The following is an 8,968-nucleotide window of genomic DNA, read 5'->3' as shown; positions in this document are numbered from 1 at the left end:
CATTTTGTGACATCGATTAATTGTTTTTATAAAACACTTCTCATCAAATATGACCGTTCGGACAGAAATATTTCAAGGGATGCTTTCTACTAATATCATCATTAGATCGTGTTAGTTTTATGTAAACCTGTGATCTTTCAGACGAGTTTTTTTCTTCTTACCAATTCTGTAATAACTATTCCTTTAACTTGACCGTCAGTATATCTGTTCATGGTATTTCATCATCCAGGGTGTTTATTACTTTGTGAAATCGATCCTTGACATCGACGCCCAGAACAGTGGCGTGAGTTCGCAACAACCCTTAAGGGACCGGCATACTGCCCCTTAGACACAGGGACCGACACTGCTGTCGGTTTGCACACCCCTTAAATATTCATCTACGAGAACCAGTTTAATTAAAAAGGTCAACCAAACTAAATGAAACATTAATTTCTATATTTTTATGTGGATCAACATTTTAAATCGATACCTTAATATTTGTTCAGCGTACGTGAGACAACATAGCAACGGAGAAACAAGTTATTTAAAACCCCCCAAACGCATGCGTTAAGAGGATAATTTATGCACAAATCCATAAAATTATAAGCATTATTAACAATTTTTACCATAGTTCGCGTGACCTTCGAAACTATTTAGTTATTTACAGCTTTTGTTCATCCAGGGTATTATTAAAGTCGATTTCAATTGGTCAACGCATACACTACCACATTGTTAATTCACAATACTTGCATAATTAACTATTATGGCATACCAGCTGTAAGGTATAAATTGTACTCTATGTATGAGTTTCCCAACAATTTAATACATCTTATTTACTTCTTGACATTGAGCTATTTTCTAAGATTATTTGAGTCATTTAGCGTTACCCAGTAATGCTGCTCTCACACTGTGGCGAATATTCTTGCGAATATGAATAATGATTTGAAATTCGCAAATAATTCGCCCAAAAAATTGCGATTGGATAGTGAATATTTTTGTGGTCGACCCTCGACCTCTCCTTACCAAAATTTTACGAATATTGTTTTGATACGCACGCTTTACCGACGTTACCAATGGCTTACCAATGCTTACTAAAACGACGGCACATTACCGTCTTCACAACATTTGTTGAAATTTAGGAAGCGCTTCGTATTGCCCCTCTCACACTGTGGCGAAGATGAATATTTGAATTACGCGGTGAATCCGTCCACAAATGGCGTTGATAGTGATTTTTTTTCAATCAATCAATCAAAGGTCATTTGTAGAGCGCCAAAATCAGTTTATTCTACGGCACTGAGGCACAGTTGAATGGTCAGTAAGCCTGCTGGAACAGGTGAGCTTTAAGGAGTGTCTTGAATGAGGTGAGTGATCTGGCATTTCTGATCTGTGTAGGAAGCTTATTCCACATGTTGGGGCCATATACAGAGAATGATCTCTCTGCAAAAGTAGAATAGCGAGTTCTTGGCACAACAAAAAGGGAGCATGAGGTAGTTGAACGAAGATGTCTTTATTGACATCTTAACTCGAGCATGACCATGATACATCCAGGAGCTTGCTTATGGTACGCTTTATACATCAGGATCATAACATGATTTCATAAAGCACTAACTTTCATCTTGAGGAATTGGGATGGATGTCATTTAGAGTTAAGACTAGTCTTCTCTCGAGTTATAACTCATCCTAGAACCAGGTAGTCTCTAATATCCCATAGAACTATTCCTAAGTCCCCTCGACACCTTTGGTAATTGTCTAAGACCAGTGTTCTCACTTGGTATATCCAAGCATAAATGAAATAACTTATCTGTGAAAGTTTTATTCGGCATCTAAAAGCAGACAAATTTGTGCAACAAGAGTGTTTTTTTCTTTTACTATTTTCTTGCAACTTCGATGACCAATTGATCTGAGTTCAAATTTTCACCGAGTTGTTACTTTATGTATACTGTTGTGATACACCCAGTGGAAATAATGGTCTTTGACAATACATGTATTACAAAAGGTGTCAGTGCCTTTAAATCTTTTTGTGTGCTTTATGTACAACATCTATGTGACAAGACACACTAACGGACTCATACATGCCTGTGGTATATAAACGCTGAAAATTGCCTAACAAAACCAAAGTAAACTGAAGGATCTAAATTAAGTATGTAAATATTTATCGACGTGAGAGTTGTTTGTTTATGACCACAGAACTTAAAATTAATGTTGGTACAGGAGTGACGTAGTTCTTGTTTTATAATTACATATACCAAAATTAATGCTTGTTTCTAATGATATTATCGGGCATAATAAATTTGATGTCTGAGAGGGGACAAAATGTATCATATCTTATATCTTGTCTGATATTAATATGTGTATGATTGACTATTGCTTTTGAACACAAAACGTATTGGTAATTACTCAAAATACTTTTTAGCTTATAAACTTATTTGGTAACGAGTAATGGAGAGCTATTGATAGCATAAAACATTGTGAGAAACGGCTCCATCTGAAGCAACGTATTCTTAAGTAATTTCCTCGAATTTTGATTTCGAGACCTCAGATTTAGATTTTGAGGACTCGAAATCAAGCATCTGAAAGCACACAACTTCGTGTGACAAGGGCTTTTTTTCTTTCATTATTATCTCACAACTTCGATGGCTGATTGAGTTCAAATTTGCATATCAGGCTAATTGTTATTTTATGCATATGTTGAGATACACCAAGCGAGAAGACTGGTCTTTGACAATCACCAATAGTGTCCAGTGTCTTTAAGGGTAGTTACGAAAAATCATCAGAATTAAAACTATAAAAGCTGGTTCTACCGCCCACCCGCCCTCGGCTGCTGTCTGAGGGTTAACAGTGCATCAAATCGACTCGCGTCAAGCTCACGAAGTTAGCAAAGCAACATTAAATATATGCTTACCAGAAAAATTACTTTTATTAGGAAAATATTGAGTCATACGTACCATTTTCAACTAAAATCTTGCTTAGTCTTCGCTTAGCATTAATCATTTTTCAGCATTCTTGTTCAAGCAGCTCCCATGTGAAACTTGACCCAGTTCTGTTACCCAAAAGCAGATGGTGCACTTTCACTAGAGCTGTCAATCGGATAGGTTCATTTTAGAATAACTGAGGCTGAACTTTGGAATGCACTTCCTAAAAAAAGGGAAAAATAAAAACGTCGAGAAGTCACAATCACTCCATTGCATCAGCAAAATGTAAACAAACTTGTTCGTGCTTGCGTACCCAACCACTTAAAATGTTTTTATTTCGTACTTGTGAAAACCGGCACCTTTGAAAGTTGATTTTACGCTATGTTTGTTTGCTTGGTTTTATTGACAGGAAAGTGCACATTGCGATAATTTCCTTTATCGTCGTTACTATTATTTATATATAGATTTTTTATCTTGTTATCGAATTTTGTAGAGGAGCTGTAATGTGTTATTTTTTTCAGTGGAAAAAAAAACCCTCAGAGTTAGAGTTTAAGGTCACGAAATCAAGCATCTGAAAGCACACAACTTTGCGTGACAATTTGTGTTTTTTCTTTCATTATTATCTTGCGACTTCGACGACCAATTGAGCTCCAGTTTTCACAGGTTTGTTATTTTATGCAAATGTTTGTGTACACCAACTGTGAAGACTAGTCTTTGACAATTACCAATAGTGTCCACTCTCTTTAACTACACAACCAGACAGGGGTCCCATCTCTAAAAGGACAACCACTGCATATTGCGTTAATCCTATCCCACTCCACCGGACAAACAATTTACCTGATTGTAAATTTATCCCCAAATTTAAATGTTTATCTTATGAAATTGCATCAGCTTTTCATTTGCCGCACCAACAATATTATTGTGGTTTCCCAAACATCCCAGCCACGCTGATTAAAAAAAAAAATCAAAACACGGGATTCGTTCGCCCTGGGGGAAACGACGCGTTTAACGGCGACACTGTTTCGCACACATCGTCGCAGTTCAGAATTTAATGTAACTTGACAATGCTGTTCTTTCCGATTGCGTAAGCATTTCAAAAATACCGAACTCTCTGTGGGATAATATAATATCTGATGTTGTCCCAGCTTCTGCAGTGGTTAACATTTAGTGGTTAAGGTGAAGGTTGGAGGCTACGTATCAGACTAGTTTGTTTATTCCCTAAGTGCTTCAGCCTACTTTTTATAAAAACGACAGCTACGCCCATCCCTAAATCGGCAACCGCTTTTAATACACTTATAGTGCAGATACTGGATTTGGAAAATTACATTGATGTGGATAGGCCTTTATGATTGTGATTTAAAGGCAGGTACTTTCGGTAATATTGTTTATTTCTTAGTTATCTCGCAACTTCGACGACCAATTGAGCTCAAACTTTCACGGGTTTGTTATTTTATGCATAATGTCGAGATACACCGAGTGAGAAGACTGGTCTTTGACATTTACCAATAGTGTCCAGGATCTTTAAACTTGCGCTGTCTTATCTCTTGCTAGATTTTTATAGACTTTGCATTGTTGAAAAACAGACCGCGCTGGTTAGCATGGACAGCCGAAATTTAACAAAACATCGATTGTGTTAACCTGAACTGTGATCAAATTAAACATTTTTTGATTGGACGATGACAAGAGCAAGCTAGTCACTCACTCAGCGGTGTAGGGTAGTAAACAGAAGTCTCCTCGATCCACTAAGCGAAAGTACCAGTTCCACCCATGAGTAGTGGTTTGAAAACAGGGCAGTTCTTTTAAGAACTGAGAATTCTCCCAAAGTCCGAAAATCTGCTATGCGGTAGTAGAACATAAAGCAAGACAGTTCTCCAAGGAACATACTGTCAAGTAGATATATCACACATAAAGCAAATAACTATATATTCTGCAAACTAAAAAACAAACACATGATCGGTTGCTTCGTATTCAACACCATTGCCTTTCAAATTGTTTATCAAGCTTCATCAAACTGTTGGACAAAAGATAGCTCCGTAATATTAGTATCCCTCAGAGTTTTAAATTATCAGATAATTTGCATGCTTGATTTGGATAATTTCTTTACAGCGGAGTCGATGAGGCAGGATGCCGGAAGATCTATACGACCGGGAGCCCGCGGCATACGCAGTGAAGATGTGGTCTGGTCATACAACCCGAGAACCCGGAGGATGAAACGGTGCCGTTGTCAGATGCAATTGTGTCCGCCATGCAATACTGTCCGCTCCGGACACTTTTGCATATGCAATCGTGTCCGGGCTATGCAAAAACCGTCCGGTGGACATGTACATGATACATGACTGCATGCATCATGAATATTCAGGTATTTTATGATTGCAGTGAATTCCCAACGGCCGAACATTTTCCATGTCATTAATGACATGCACTTAGTAGCTCGTAAAAAGATGCCGAGTGTTCCGTCGGCGACCAAGGGCGTTTAATTTACTGCAAGGACGGTTTTGCACGGGGGCGGACACAACTGCATAGAGGACACAATTGCATGCGACCACCGGCACCCGACCCCTCCCCCCCCCCCCCCCCCCCAATATGGCAAACTGTGTACAAAATTCTTCTGGTAGCGCCCTCTTTTGAATCACCTCTCTCTAGCCCATGTGAATTTCCCATACGGGGGGACAGAATTTTTGGAGGACAGAAATCCCTGGGACCCCGGTCGCGATTTTTGTTCTTTCCCAAACGACATTGCAATATTTTTTTCCCCCTGTCGCTGTGATTGGCTTTTTCCGTCAGATTACGTCATAATGAAGTTGGCCTGCTCTTTTTTTTTATCAAATCCTTGCCATGTCTTTTGGGAACAAAAAATTATGTAAAGAAAAGGAAAGTTCAAAAGACAAACACTTTTGAATGTCCCACGGACAATACACAAAACACATGAAACATGTTGTTGTACATGATGGCTGTTGGACGTGATACAATGTTTCGCATTAATCCCCCGAATCTGAAGGCTGTATAACTATCTTAAATCGATGACAACAAACTTCTTCATTAACAGTGGGAGTCGTGTCATGGCAAAACAAACTTGGTCTACAAAATGTATCAAAACGCTTTAATGGCAAAACTCCTGAACATAAAAAACTAATATACATTTCGTACCTTTAATGCATCATTATAATTAGGTTGGTAAATACAAAGCTATTCTTTTCTCAATCTATAAAAAGCACTTCTTTTTGTTTTTCGATTAAACAAAGTCTCTATTTGCTCCCCCTCAAAGACGTCGAACAAAGGCGCAATTCCCAGCCTCTTAAAAGCAAGCCACAAGGCCGAACAGAAACGGAGTCCTCACTCACCGTTTAACAACTAATGGACCACTAATTGTTTGCAATTCCTTAAAAAAGAAAAACAGGATTAAAGACACTGGACACTATTAGTAATTGTCAAAGACCAGTCTTCTCACTTGGTGTATCTCAATATTTGCATAAAAGAACAAACCTGTGAAAATTTGAGCTCAATTGGTCGTCGAAGTTGCCTTGTCACACGAAGCTGTGTGCCTTTAGATGGTTGATTTCGAGACCTCAAATTCTATATGAGGTCTCGAAATCAAATTCGTGGTTACTTCTTTCTCGAAAACTATGTCACTTCAGAGGGAGCTGTTTCTCACAATGTTTTATACTATCAAACTCTCCCCTTTACTCGTAACCGAGTAAGGTTTTATGCTAATAATTATTTTGAGTGATTACCGATAGTGTCCACTGCCTTTAAAGCAAAACACTTCAGATTTAGAAGACGATACTGAATTTGTAGTGTAAGCTTTCATGTGGGAAAGATTTCCGGGAAGAAAAAAACAAGAACATTCCACCCATTAGCAGAACTAACAATGAATTACGAATTGCATTATTATAAAGTATACAAACTGGATAGCTTTACAAAACGTAGGCTACGTCATATTCTTCAGCCTGATATCGTTTTGGCATTATTTTGTCAAAATTTCCCAACACAATACAAACTCAAGTTAGGAGAAAAACATTGTGACAGACATTCAAAATTACAATAATTGGTATCTGTTTTGTAAACCAATAGTGGTCTTTTTAAAATGTAGGCGTGCACTTTGGTTTTGGTGACTATTATAGACAATATTCATAAATACCTCAGACAGTTTCGCTATTCCTATTGGTGGAGAACGCGTCACGTTGGTGTGTATAAACCTTTGTCTATGACCGGTAAAAAGTGTTAATTCATGGGCGTGACACGCAACCTTGCACCTGTTCTTATAAGACAGTTTCTTCATTCCTATTGGTCGAGAGCAACGGCTGAAACAGTTGTGCCACATCACGCGATACGCGCGACGCGCACAGAATTCCCTTATAAGGAGTTGTTTACCCCAGGGCGGCGGAGGGCTTTACCATTTCATAGCTGGAGGGGTGTTGTGTTGAAAGAAATCATTTAACAATTATAGTTTTGCATTTATTTTACTTTTTGACCAAAAAGTGATGATGTTTTTGACCGAAAAGGTATTTATGAATGGGAATCAAAGTGTGTTGAATCGGTTCTCAACTAGTAGTTTAAACCCGCCGAGGCCTGGTTCTTTATAACTTACCTCGGCTTCGTCTCGGTAAAATTATCAAGAACCTTGCCTCGTTGGGATTAAACCACTAGTTGAAAACCTCTTCACCACACATTGATTCCCTTATTTAAAGGCACTGGACACTAATGGTAATTACTCAAAATATTTGTTAGCTTAAAAAAACTTACTGAGTAGCGAGGAGTAGGGAGCTGTTGATAGTATGAAATATGGCAAGAAACGGCTCCGGATCTCTCTGAAGTAACGTAGTTTGTGAGAAAGAAACAATTTTTCACTAAAATATTTGAATTGAATTCGAGACCTCATCACCTCACCATGCATGCAATGCTTAAAATTCCATGTTTTATTTATGGTTAAACACTTACAGTATTATATGGGGCTTGTTGCTCGGTGAACCGTGTTCACTTCCATTCACGATTGCAGCTATATACTTCGAAATACACCATACAGCAAGACACCATACAACAAGAAAAGAGAGCGCCTGGCATAACAAGCTTGGCAGTCAGCTTGGCTTAGTGGTTTTTGTCCCGGCCGTTCACCTCTGTGGACCCCGGTTCGACACCCGGACCGGAGCCTTGCATGTGGATTGGGTTTTTCAGTCCCTGACTGACTGCATGGGTTTTCACATTAAAGGGGGTTGCCTCCCAGCAGGTCTACAATTGTTATATCTTCATTGTTTTCTCCATAAAAAGTTGGTGTGATATTTCCATTTTGGATGCTTTGCCGACTAATACTTCAGTTCAGATCTAGAATTAGGAGACGCGAGCTGTGTTCTCAAGATTTCTACACACATGCGATGCAAGTATACCGACTGTGGTGTTGAGCAGTCAATGGTGTGTTGCACCAAAACTTTCAATAAGCTATTGTGATTATGCAACAGGGCGTTCATTTTAAACGCTGGTGGTTTCTTGAAGGCACTGGACACCTTTGGTACATGTAAATTGTTGAAGACCATTATTCTCACTTTGTTGGGTGCATCCAAACAAATGCAAACAATTAAACTGGGAATTTGGACCCAAAATTGTTCATAGAAGTCTCCAGGTATAATTGAAAGAAAAACACCCTTGTCGCACAAAACTTGTGTGCGTTCAGCAATTCAGATGCCCAATAGAAAGACCTCAGGCCCGAGTCTTTTAATATTAAGTGAGAAACCCTTTCTCAAAAACTATGATACTTCACAGGGAGCCGTTTCTCACAATGTTGTTTACTGTCAATGCTCCACATTGCTCGTTATCAAGTAATTTTTTATGCCAACACTTATTTTGAGTAATTACATAACAATGTCCCGTGCTTTTAAAGGCAGTGGACATATATTGGTAATTATTCAAGATAAATATTAGCATAAAACCTTACTTGGTAACGAGTAATGGGGAGAGGTTGATGGTATAAAACATTGTGAGAAACGGCTCCCTCTGAAGTGCCATAGTTTTCAAGCAAGAAGTAGTTTTCCACGAATTTGATTTCGGGACCTCAGATTTAGAACTTGAGGTCTCGAAATTTAAAA

This window comes from Asterias rubens, chromosome 22, assembly GCF_902459465.1.
Source record: "Asterias rubens chromosome 22, eAstRub1.3, whole genome shotgun sequence".
In the NCBI taxonomy this organism is placed as follows: domain Eukaryota; kingdom Metazoa; phylum Echinodermata; class Asteroidea; order Forcipulatida; family Asteriidae; genus Asterias; species Asterias rubens.
The sequence above is the reverse complement of the archived record's forward strand: the minus strand, read 5'-3'. Positions refer to the sequence as shown.